Here is a 12,768-nt window from a genome sequence, read left to right on the forward strand (position 1 = left end):
AAGTGAGATCATCATTTCAACAACAACTTGCATTTAGATAGTGTCTCTAATGTCCCATAGCACTTCACAGCAGTCTAATCAGACAGAATTGGATGTGAAGGAAATATTTTAAGTGGACCCACCCGAAGCTTGGTCAAAGTGATGAGTTTTAAGGATGGCGTTTAAGGAGGAGAGGGAGATCGAGAGGGGTGGGCTTCCGAAAGGAAATTCTAGAGTGTGGGGCCTAGGTGACTGAAGGTAGGACTGTTGATGGTTGGGTAAAGGGAAGAGATATAGGAACAGAGAGTTCAGGAAAGTTGTAGAGCTGGAGGTAGTTACGGAGATAGGGAGGAGCAAGGCCATGAAGGGGTTTAAACACAAGGATCAACATTTTAAATTGGAAGTATTGGGGGACCAAGAGCCAACGCCAATTGATGAGTGGGGGGTTTTTGCGGAGTCTTGAATGAGTTGAAGTTTAGAAGGTGGAGGATGAGAAACCATCCAGGAAAGCAATGAAACAGTCAAACCTGCAAGAGATAAAGATATGGCTGAGAGTTTCAGCTGTAGGTAAGCTGTTGAAACTCAGAGACAGATGCTGTTACAGAGATGGCGGACAGTCTTTATGTTGGAGGGTCGGAAGCTGAGCTCAGTGTTAAATAGGAATCTGAGGTTGCAAATATTCTGGATCGGCCCTGACAATGGCTGTAAGAAGGGGTAGAATCGGTGGTGCATTACGGAGTTTGGGGAGAAGACCTGATGTTTCAGTCTTCACAAAGTTTAAGTGGATAAGATTGAAGCTCATCTAAGATTGGGCATTGGATAAACAATCTGACAACACAGAGGAGGGGTTGTGGAAGGTGGTGAAGATGTAGAGCTGGGTGTTGTTAACATACTTGTGGGTCTGGATTTACCATCCAGGGCAGGACCTGGGGCCAAACAGTCACCGACGTGCGATTTTCCCAGAAGGCCAATTAATGGCCAGAGGGTTCGCCATCCAATTAAGGAAGGTGGGTGGGCTCTCGAAACTGGAAGCCAATCAGAGGTCTTCCAGCTTGAAAGAAGCTGCAGCAAGGCAGGTAAGTCAGAGAGAGGGTGTTTCAACATGGAGGAGCCGTTTCTCCAACTTTTAAAAATCTTTAATTAAAAATGATTTTTGAAGCCAGCCCAACACTGTGAGTCTGCTTCATTGGCACTCCAGCCACTAACATTCACTCCATCCACCACTGACACACAATGGCAGCAGTATGTACCATCTACAAGATGCACTGCAAGAACCCACCAAGGGTCCTTAGACAGCACCTTCCAAATCCATCAACGCTACCATCTAGAAGGACAAGGGCACAGACACTTGGGAACACCACCACCTGGAAGTTCCCCTTCAAGCCACACACCATCCTGACTTGAAAATATGTCGCCATTCTGTCACTGTCACTGGGTCAAAATCCTGGAACTCTCTCCCTAACAGCGCTGTGGATATACCTACACCGCATGGACTGCAGCGGTTCAAGGAGGCAACTCACCACCACCTTCTCTAGGGCAATTAGAGATGGGCAATAAATGCTGGCCTAGCCAGCGACGCCCACATCCCATTAATGAATAACAAAGAAAGGTTGGGGTTGTGAGGGGCAGCTCCCCTACAGAGTTGGCCTGTGGCTGCTCCTGCACCTAGGCAGACAGATAGGGCCTCTAGGCCTCCCTAGAGTGCTGAAAACCCCCTCCAGGCCTGTGCTGTGGGCCTACTTCCAGGTGTGTAAACTGTCCCCCACCACCTGAGGGAACCTGTAGATCGACTGGGAAATCCCAGTCAGCCTCCATTAACAGGCTTTAAGTGGTCATTAGGCTACCCACATCATGCAGGCGGGTGGCCCTGCCGACCCTCTAACCTGCCTCCAGGAAAATGGTCCGGAGGCGGAAATGGAGCCGGCAACTGGTTTGAGGCCAGTGGGGCTAATTTAGCTCCTACCCACCTCCCACCCTAGTCCGGGCAGTTGCTGAAAATCTAGCCCTTGGAAGCCAAGTCCATGTCTGCAGATAACGTTGCCATGTTGATGAGGACAGATCCTTGAGAGACTCCGAAGCTGACGTGTGGGAAGAGAACTCATTGTCGGAGGTGCTGTGGCTACAGTTGGATAAGTAGAATCAAGCAACGACAATCCCACTGAACTGAACAACAGGGGAGGGGCATTGGCAAAGGATGATGCGGTTGGACCATGTCAGAGGCTGCAGAGAGCTCAAGGACAATGTCATCGTCACAGTGGAAGTCATTTGCCTTGAAGTTCAAGTCCTGCACCAGGACTTGTTGGCCACAGAAGGAGTGCTCAGGGTGTGGTTTAACAGGTTGCTAGTCAGCCTGCTAACACTTCTCCAAAGGGGAAAAAAAGTGTGTGCAGGTAAAATACTAACAAATTTGGGAATCAACAAGATATTGAAGGACTTTGGGAAGAAAAGAGGTTGGAGATGAAGCATTAGTTTGCAAGGGAAAATAAGGCGTGGGTGATGATGACTATTTTGAAAGTAGAAAGGACAATCAGTAACCGAGGAGATGGGGACCAGGAATTTGGATGATCTGGAGTTTGGCGGGAATGGATTAAGGGAGCAGGAGATGGATCTCAGGGGCAAAATGTTGGTGAACAGCCATAGACTGCTAATTTTAAGGGGAGGGTGCATAAGGGATATATAAAAGTGAGCTGAAAAACTACAGTGTCTTTTGGCTAAAACCACTGCACCCCCAGCCATGAGGTTAGGGTGGCGCAGGTGGTAGGAAGTATTGCCACGGAGGATGACTTTAGTAAGCGGGCAAGGTATCACTCGCTGTGAGCTAAGATTCAGTCAAAGCCAAGGTGTCAATGCAATTGTTTGTAATAAGTTTGTGCATGGCGGGGGTGTTGTTCCTGGGTGAACAGGCATTCTGGAGAGCAGTGTAAAGAGGGGTGGCGTTGGTCCACTGTCAGAGTCTAAGAGGGCAGTGGTGGCTCAGATGAGCAACACAAGAAGGTAGTTGGTGAGGTCCACTCCCATGGAGAGGGTGGTGCGAGAGGGAGGGGGCAACTGGGATTGCTGTTTGACGTGACGGCATTCAAGGGGTGTTGAAGCCAGCAATTGCGACAGCAGGGTAGGAAGGCCCAGTGATGGGCAGGGTAGAGATTGAGGGGAGGAGGGAGGGGAAAACAACACCTAAAAGAGGAGAAAAGAATGTCAGCACGACTGAACAACAGGAAGGGAGGAGACAGGAAAAAGAGCTTAGAAGGGTTAAGAAAAAAAACAAAGAGCGATGCAAGATGTGGGCTCAGGGAGCAAACTGACACAGGGAATTCGAGTTACTCAGGCATGGCAGATTATATGTGATGTGTCCCAGTCCCCCTCAATCCAAATGTCCTGTACCTAATTGATCAGATATTGTTACACTCAATACACAATTAAAGCTGTGACAAGATGTTGCAATAATGAATTAGCCGACTGTCGGTCCACGGGTGGGACCTGTCGCTGGATCAACAGCCTCACTGAACTCTAAACTACTCTTCAAAGCAAGGTTTAATCCCTTGTGGGGGTGGATTTATGGAGCCGGAAAGGGTGGGGAATGTGTTGGGCGAGGTGACTGAATTAGGGGAGAGCTGGAATTTTGAATTCCTGGCGGGTTGGGATTCGGAGATAAAGCCAGCAGTGTGGTTTGCGATGTGTCAGGTCTCATTCCAGCCTGTGGCGGCTTCCCACATTTGCATGCCATGAATACTCCTTGCTGTAAGACTTTTTATAATAACGCCCTAGCTTCAAAATCAGTGGCACATGAGAATCTCCTGGCACCCAGATTTTTGTTTAAAGCGGATGTGCGACAGTCAAGATTGTGCAGTTGTGTTTGGAATCGGCAGTTTTCCTCGTTGAACTGTATAAGGCAGGGGGAATGGGGGATGAGGGTTGGGGAGCAGGAGAATACCAGCTTGCATGGAGGCTCGGGACTGGCAAGGATGATTTTGGGGGGACAGGGCATGGAGGAGGGAAGGGCCTGATGTTTGGGTGCGGTGGGGAGGGGGAGGGCTGTGCGGGGGGGGTGGGGTGGGAACAGTCAGTCAAGGTAAAAAAGTGAGGAGCCTAAAGGGTGGTTTCAGTCCTGGCCACATGTGGGTCCATCTCAGAGTGTTGGCGGCGAGTTCATCTGCAACACTTCAATTATCCCCACCGAGAGTGATCTCAGACGATATCCTTCATATTGCATTAAAGGGAGGGCCAGCTGAGACTTCCATTGTACCATGTCCCGCAGAGTAGTGAGAACAACACTGGGCAGAGACATGAACATTCTGCGAAGAGCAAACACAAAAACACATCATCGGTTTTCCACAACAAAAGCAATGTGGCATCTCCCTGTAACCATCGTTGCGTGCCAACCATGAGGCGTGCCCCAAAAAATTTCACTCTCTGACTAAGCCACTGTCAGTAAATAACAATGATGCACACACACGAATAAAGTGAAACCAATGTAATGCGGACGTTTTGCAAGTGAAATTTCATTTTGAAGAACACCTGTGCCACCTCTGAGCTCTCAAGTCTTTATGTGAATGGTAATGTAGTTGGGAAGGAAAGTTCTGGCCATGATACAGAGCCTCCCTGTGTGTTCAGGAGGCTCTATTATAGGTCACCCGTTGCTGCGGCATTGTCAGCTGACGGTGGGTTTCACCACTGAAAGGCTTTCCATGCCATGTGATTGCACATGTCTTCCATTCACACCGCCGGCACTTTAAATTTTAATTGTAATCGTGTGGGAACCAGCAACAAGTAAGAAAGCTTACGTAGTGCCCACTTCCTGTTCTGCCGTCAAGAACGACACAGTCCACAGGTAAAATTCAACCCCTTCTGCCACCCTCCACAGAATGCATCTTAGCATCTGCCTCCATTGGACAGAAGTTGTTATTTTTAGTGTGTCTCCCTCTGCTGTTTCACTGGGTAAAGGTACTGATTCCTAATGGTTTAATGGCTAAAGGCACCTCAGTCAATCTCTAGCTCAGCCAATGTAACCTGTTCTCTCTCAGTCAATGTGTAACCCTCTCTCTCTCTGTCAAGCTATCACCCTTTGTCTCTCAGTCAATGTGTAACCCTCTCTCTCGCTGTCTCTGTCAATGTATAGCTCTCTCCCAGATGCAGTCTAACTCTCTTCTGTGTAGCTTATGCCTTCCAATCCTTACCTCTGCCACCACAGCCTTTGGGAATTTTGGATCCATGGTCACTGTAGACCCAAGTTTCTGCCTTGGCATTTCAAAGCTCCAGTGTGCGTTCTCTTTCTTGTGCTCTGTCTCTCTGTTCCCTCCTTCCCCACCCCCCCATCTCTCCCCCCTCTCTATCTACCTCCCCTTTCCACTTCTGAGTATCCTCCTGTGGTTGTGCCACTTTGAGCTCCAGCAGTTTTTGAATGGCTGCAGCAACAGTTAGCCTGCAACAGAATTCTCAGGGAATATTCAACAACCCCTCCCCCCTCCCCCCACTCCTGCCCCCACCACCAATGCCCCGACCTCCTTGGGAAATGTAGTCAGGGTCCAGCTGGGACCACCTGCCAGGGCAGAAGACCCTCCCTTACCGAGGACGGCAGGAGAATCCAGGCCAGTGTTTGTCTCACTCTCCCTGACTCAGATAACATGCATTTGGAGTGCGAGGGGAATGCTGTGTGCAGCCTGCACGGGAACTTTGATTGTTGTGCGGCCACTCAGCTTACAGGGAACATTGGTCATAGGGGTGCTATAGCTGTAGCTCGCTGTGGGCTGCAGCATGAGAGGGAGATGCAGCAGAGGCAGCAATGCAGATGACAGAGGGAAAAGGAAGGGAAGAGAAAGGAAGGAGGCCGATGGATCATTCCTGTTCCGGTCGGAATTGGATTGCCTCGCCTGACCTTGGTTCCTGTGAACACAACCCCAAAGCTCCAATGCCCAACAACCCAACACGTCCATTTCCCTGACTATCATAGTGTTCTCTTGGCCACAGAACCGAAATAGAAGCCATCATAAAACAACCATTCCATATCAACTTTATCCAACAAAAGACCCATTATTCCTTACAAAACTCAGTGAGTCACCCTTTTGCATTCCCTTATAGTGCATTTCCTCTGTGTACCATTGTCTGTCCTAGTGTTCCTACACAGTGCTACCCCGGTGGCTGCCATTAGTGGAAGGTTGCTGACTTTCAGTGGGGGAGCTGACAGATGGCTTTGGAGGACACCTTCAAACAGCTAGAAGGCCTGGCTTCAGTCTGCAGCATCTCAGCATGGTGGCAGCAGTCTGGGCTGGCTGGCAGGCAACAGCAAGCATTGCGCTGGCAATGACATTGGTGGGTACATGAATCCTGTCAGTCTAAGAGGGGACAGCAGGCTCATGCTCCATGGAGTCACTGCCACTCTCCTGGGGCAGCACCTCAGCAACCCTCACAGGGGCAGCACCTCGTGGCTGGACTGCTGAGAGAGACTGCAGGAGCCTTTGAGAACTGGTGTCCACAGCTATGATGGCAGCAGTCTGAGCCTGCATGGCAACCAGCAGAGATCTCACGACCTCAGTCTGTGCCTCCACTGCAGTGCTGAGATTTTGTGTGGTTTCTGCTTGTGCTGCAGTGAGCAGCCGTGACAGCAGGCACCAGGTGCTGCATCGTAGGTAGGTCCATAGGTGCTTTCATGGAGTTGGCCACCACTTCCAGAGGATGGTCTCCAAGTTTGGCACAAAACCCCGTGCTCCATGACAATGATACCAGGCTCCCTGGCAGGCTCACCAATGTACCAAGCATCTCGGCCTCCCTCTATACGCCACCCCATCAAAGTGCTCATCTGAGCCCTCTGCAGCAGAACTCATGTGCGACCTTGCCCTCTAGGGAGCCAGCGCTCGGGCTACCCTTAGCTGTGTTCTGGCTGTAGGCCACATGTGCCCAATGGCTCACCACATGTAGATCTGCCTCTATGCTACCCTCTAAATTACAAACAGTGCCAGTGTTTGAGCTGGTGGCTGTGAGTGTGAGATTAAGTGATGGTGCTCCACCATCATTGTCCTGCTCCTCCTGCTCCTGCACCTTTGCCAGGCCAAGTGGCAGTTCTTGAGTATCTGAGGGGGAAGTGGGATGTGAGAATGTGGATTAGGTAGGAACATATTGTCATTTTCTATGGTCTCAGCCCCATCCCTGGTCAAAGCCTAAGTGCCAGTTGTTCCAATTATGGTGAGCACAGTCTCCTTCATGGGGGTGAGGACGTGCCTATCCCCAGCTGGTTAGTTGCTGCTCCCTCTGACTGTGCACCACCTTGTCCTGCAACAAAGAGGGATGTGTGCCAGTGAATCCGGTGCAATATATTGGGGTGATGCAGCTGTCTTGGTTGAATAGCAAGCTGTGAGATGTGATTGTGAGATTTGCACCCATGCTAACTGTGTGAGAGTGAGGTGAAGTCATAGATGTGAGGTCTGAGTCATCACTGATCGAGATTGTTGATAGGTGAGTGAAGGGGATGTAGTGGAATGGAGCAGTGTATGAGGCCAGTGGTTTAGTTGTAAGGATGTGGCATTTGAAGATAAATTCACTGTTCTTGACATCTCACGTGAGGTCATTAAACCTTTTCCAAAACTGCATCCAGGTCCACAGAGGCGACACTGACCTCTTTGGCTATCTCCTTCCATTCTCCTCTAAACATCTGTCTGAATGGCCTCCTGACCCCATCTGGACATTGGACATTGGACTTTTCTCCTCCTCTCTGCCACCTGTACCAGGGTCTCAAATGCTGTATCAGTGAATCTAGGAGCCTGCCCTGCTATGTTGCACCATCTTCACTCTTCTTGTAGTTCATACAGTCCTTTGCAATGACTTCTAGTACCTATTGCAGCCAGAATGCAACCTCCTTTTTAAGAGATGAATGTTGGCTTTAAGTGGTGCAGGCTAGCTTTAAATGGTTCTTGCCTTGCACAAACTTGGGACACCAGCTCAGGAATGCAGTCACACAACAGTGTATCTAGCACTGTGCTGCATGCCACTATTATTTAAATTAACAGGCAGAACAAAGTTTGCCTGCTGCATACATTACTTTGAATGGATGCCAATTAATAACGATCGTGATCTCCATGCTTATTTCTGGGAGCTATTGAATTTTTAGCTCAAACCATTAGGGCTTATCCCTTTCAGTCTAAATGCCCTTTTTTTAATGATGTTGCAGGTCTCAATTATTGACAAACAACCACTCTGGCACTGAAAATGGGTGTTAAAAATTGTGGAGTCTCATTCCTTCAGATTTTAATTATTGTTGGGGAATTTTTTTAAGAGTATCAACTTTTTATTTTTTCCTTCTATCTCTTTGTTCTCTCTCTCTTATCCCAATATTTATTTCCTATCTTTACTTCACTTTCTGTACTGATTCAACATTAAATTCACTGTTCTAACTTCCTGGTTCAGACTCTGCACTGCTGATGAACAATTCTTCAAGCAGATTGGTTAAGGAGATGCACAGTTGCTTTTCCTGTTCACAAAGACCCCAGATTCCGTGTAGAGGGTACTGCACTTAAAAAATGCTCATGGAAATTAGATAAGCAAAGGCAAATTCAACAAATAGAGGACGGCTTTCACTCAGCAGCTATTGGAAATTCTGTCCCATTATTTAAATAATTTGAGTTCCACACACCCTAGTAACGAAGACCAAGAAAAGCAGCTACAATGGGTGAGAATGAAATATTTTATAGACTATTCCACTGGATCGCCAATGGAATGCTACATAGAACCTTCTAGAAAAAAATGGCTGAGTGGTGACTTGATAAGGTCCTGTAAAATTATGAATGGGCTTGACAGGGTAGACATAGTGAAGATATTTCCACATGCAAAGGAGTCCAAAACTAGGGACGGCGATTACAAGATAGTCACTAATGAAAACCAACAGAGAATTCAGGAGAAACATCTTGACTCAAGGAGTGGTTAAAATTTGGGACTTACTATCACAAGAGTATTTGTGACGAATAGCATAGGTGCAGTTGAGGAGAATCCAGATCTGTACAGAGGGGGGAAAGGAATAGAAGGATATGGGTTAGGTTGTGATGAAATCAGCTGGAAAGAGACTTGGTGGAACATATGTACTAGCATGGACCAGTTGGGCTGAATGGCCTGTTTCTATTCTGTAGATGCTATGTAATCTTCTCAGAATGTTTTCTGGAATATTTCACAGTGGTCTGTGAGTCCGCACTCAAAATGTTCTCATTATTGCCTTTCCTGCATGTGTTCGATGCTCCCACTCTCAGTTATAATTTGCCCACCAAAGTGGCTAAAAATGTTTGAAATGGCAATGAGTGGTTTTAAGATAGCAGAAATGAGCTCCCTTCTGTCCTTACAGTGGTTAGGAAGTCAAAGGAAATGCTAGCACTCTGACTAGTGTGGGAGAGAGCAATGGTTACAGTGTCAAAGCAGCTTCAGATATTCATTTCAAACCCGATATCTATGAAAATGAAATCATTTTCTTTCATTTGAATTTGGCAGCAAGTAGGAGCAGGAGTGGGAGTGAAACTACAAGTTTAGCAGTTAGCAGCCAAATGCGGCTGAATGTAGGCTCCAAGTTCAGATTATCAGAGCTCACGATCCAAGCAAGATTCTGCCAGCAGTCTTGATAAAGACTGTGGGTAGAAATTCACCTCGGCCAGCTGTGCAAAATGGTCAGGAGCACATCAACCACCTCTTATACTTCACATCCCCAATGCCCTAATATTCAATGAAATGCAACGAAAACCTGAGGAACCCTCATCTTTTGAATCGGCATATTCTTCTGCATTCAACATTGAGTTCAACAATTTTAGATCATAACCTCAGCCTCCATTTTGTTTCATGTTTTGTCTCACACTTTTATTGCTCATTCAGTCTTTCTCTATTTTTAATTCCTTCACTTTGCATTCGGTCGGCTACTATCCAGTCATTCACACCTCATCTGGACACACCTTTTGTTTCTTTACCAAGAAATGTTGTAATTTAATCTCTCCTGCCCTCCTGCACTTTAACACAGACCTTCCCTTTTGATCTACCCCCCCCTTTCAACTTGATCAAAACCTATAACATTTCTATCTTCCCTCTCTCCTGATGCAAGGTCATTGACCTGAAATGTTAACTCTGCCTCTCTCTCCAAATTTGCTACTTGACCTGCTGAGTATTTCCATCATTTTCTGACTTGAACCTTCAATATTCAATCCCATTAATGTCAATTGTACTGAATATCGGACGGGCCATATAACAAGGGGATAGTTCAACACTGTCCATTTACTCTGCCTCCCAAGGCAATTTTCTACTCCATGTGATCTGGATGAAGGCAGATGGTGCAGTTCAACAATCTCAAAGTGGAAGTTGTGGAAAGTGAACCAAAGGCATCAAGAGGGTTGCGGGGGAGGGCAGGGCTATCTGTCCACAAGTGGCTGGTAATCAATTGAGGTAATTAAAGTCCTATTGAGGCCCATTGACTGGGATTTTCCGGTTGGCCTCCAGGTTCCTGCAGGCAGGCAGCAGGGCCCAGCATTTTAGACAACCCTAGAGGTGTTCCCTATTTGCCTGGGTGCTGCAGCAGCTGGGGGGCGCCCTGCAGAGGGGCTTCCCTCACCCCAACCACGGTCCCCCCCACCAACAACCACTCCCCCCTCCCAATCACCACCCCCCCAACCACCACCAACCCCCTCCCAACCACCACCCATCACCCCCTCCCAAACACCATCCCCTTTCCCAACCACCACCCCCTCCCAACCACCATTCCCTTTCCCAACCACCACCACCCCCCCCTCCCAACCACCACCACCCCCCCCTCCCAACCACCACCACCCCCCCCTCCCAACCACCACCACCCCCCCCTCCCAACCACCACCAGCCCCCTCCCAACCACCAGCCACCCCCCCACCCCCGCCCCCGCCCCCGCCCCCTACATCACAAAAGTGTCCACGCTGCTGAATCTATTTTTAAATTAAAGTTAGTTGGAGAGAGGGCACCTCAGAATGGACTCCCCCTCACTTACCTGCCATGGCCCTCACTATCCTGCTGCTGCTTTCAAGCTGGAAGGCCTCCTGTTGGTCCTTCAGCTTTGAGAGCTAGCCGGCCCACCTCTTGTCCTTACTTGGATGGTCAGCCTATCCTCTGGTGATTAACTGGCCAATTTAAGGAAAATAGCAAGTGCGTGACTGTTTCCCACAATAGCACTGCCTTTTGAACCCCATTTGAGCCTAACAGAGGGATTCAGAATGCCACATGGAAATCCTGCCCTAGAAGTTAAATGTTAAAAGGTAAAGGGAAACTGCTGGGAAATGTAATGATGTGCCACTCACGCTGGGATGGAAATTAGGGACAGAATGGCCTCCTCCTGTGCTGAAACCTCTCTGATTCTCTAAGGGGCAAGTCACTGGAACCTTCTTTTAAATTTATCTACCTCCTGTGTGGGTGTCACTTGCATTTATTGTCTACCTCCTGTTGCCCTGTGAAGGTGGTAGTGAGCCATCTCCTTGCCCCTCTGGGTATAAATGTATTAGAAGCAGTTCAGAGAAAGTTCACTCAACTGATACCTAGGATGGGTGGGTTATCTTATGAGGAAATTGGACAGGCTGGGCCTGTATCCATTAGAGTTTAGAAGAATGAAAGGTGATTTTATTGAAACACATAAGATCCTAAGGGGACTTGACAGGGTGGATGGTGAATGGATGTTTCCCCTTGTGGGAGAGACTAGAACTAGGGAACAAAGTCTAAAAGTAAGGGGTCTACCAGTTAAAACGAGATTAGAATAATTTTTTTCTCTCAAAGGGTTGTGAATCTTTGGAACTCCCTACCCAGAGAGTGTTGGAGGCATTGAATATTTTTAAGGCAGAGGTAGGTAGATTATTCACTAACAAGGGAGTCAAAGATCAAGGGTAGGTGGAATGTGGAGTTGAGGCCACAATCAGATCAGCCATGATCTTATTGAAGAGCAGAGCAGGCTCAAGTGGCCGAATGGGCTACTTTTTTTTATTCATTCATGGGATGCGGGCATTGCTGACTAGGCCTGAATTTATTGTCCATCCCTAATTGCCCTCGTTGAGAGGGCATTTCAGAGTCAATCACATTGCTGTGGGTCTGGAGTCACCTGTAGGCCAGGCCAGGTAAGGACGCAGATTTCCTTCCCTAAAGGACAATTTGAACCAAGGTGGGTTTTTCTGACAATCGGCAATGGCTTCATGGGCCTCATCAGAACTTAATTCCAGATTATTATTGAATTCAAATTTCACCATCTGCTGAACCCAGGTCCCCAGAGCATTACCCCGGGTCTCTGTAATACCAGTCCAGTGACAATATCACTGTGCCACCATCTCCCTTGCTGCTCCTAATGTGTATGTATGCTCACTGCAGGCCATGTTATTTTTTGTAATGGTTTGATATAACTGAGTGGCTTGCTAGGCAACTTCAGAAGGCTGCCAGGAATGAGCCACAATACTCTGTTGCTGGAGTCACATATAACCATAGGGCAGGACATTAGTGAATCATTTGGGGTTTCACAACAGTTCCACAACTTCATTGTCATTTATACTGATGCTAATGTTTTATTTCCAGATTTTTTGAACTGAATTGAACTAACATTTTCTCGATCATTAACTCAGGCCTCTGAATTTCTAGTCCAGTAACATAACCACTAGACTACGGTGTCTAGGATGAAAAAAACAGGAAACAATAGAGAGTTACATTGATGTCAGCTATGGAAAGGCACTGAAAATTGGCTGAGAAATAGTTTCCTGGTCACTAAATGCCAGAGAAATTCACTGGAATTAAGAGGGGTGGAATGGAGGTTTTGTGATGATAGGAATGGAAAATACC

The sequence above is a fragment of the Cetorhinus maximus genome, chromosome 26, assembly GCF_964194155.1.
Source record: "Cetorhinus maximus chromosome 26, sCetMax3.hap1.1, whole genome shotgun sequence".
Taxonomy (NCBI): domain Eukaryota; kingdom Metazoa; phylum Chordata; class Chondrichthyes; order Lamniformes; family Cetorhinidae; genus Cetorhinus; species Cetorhinus maximus.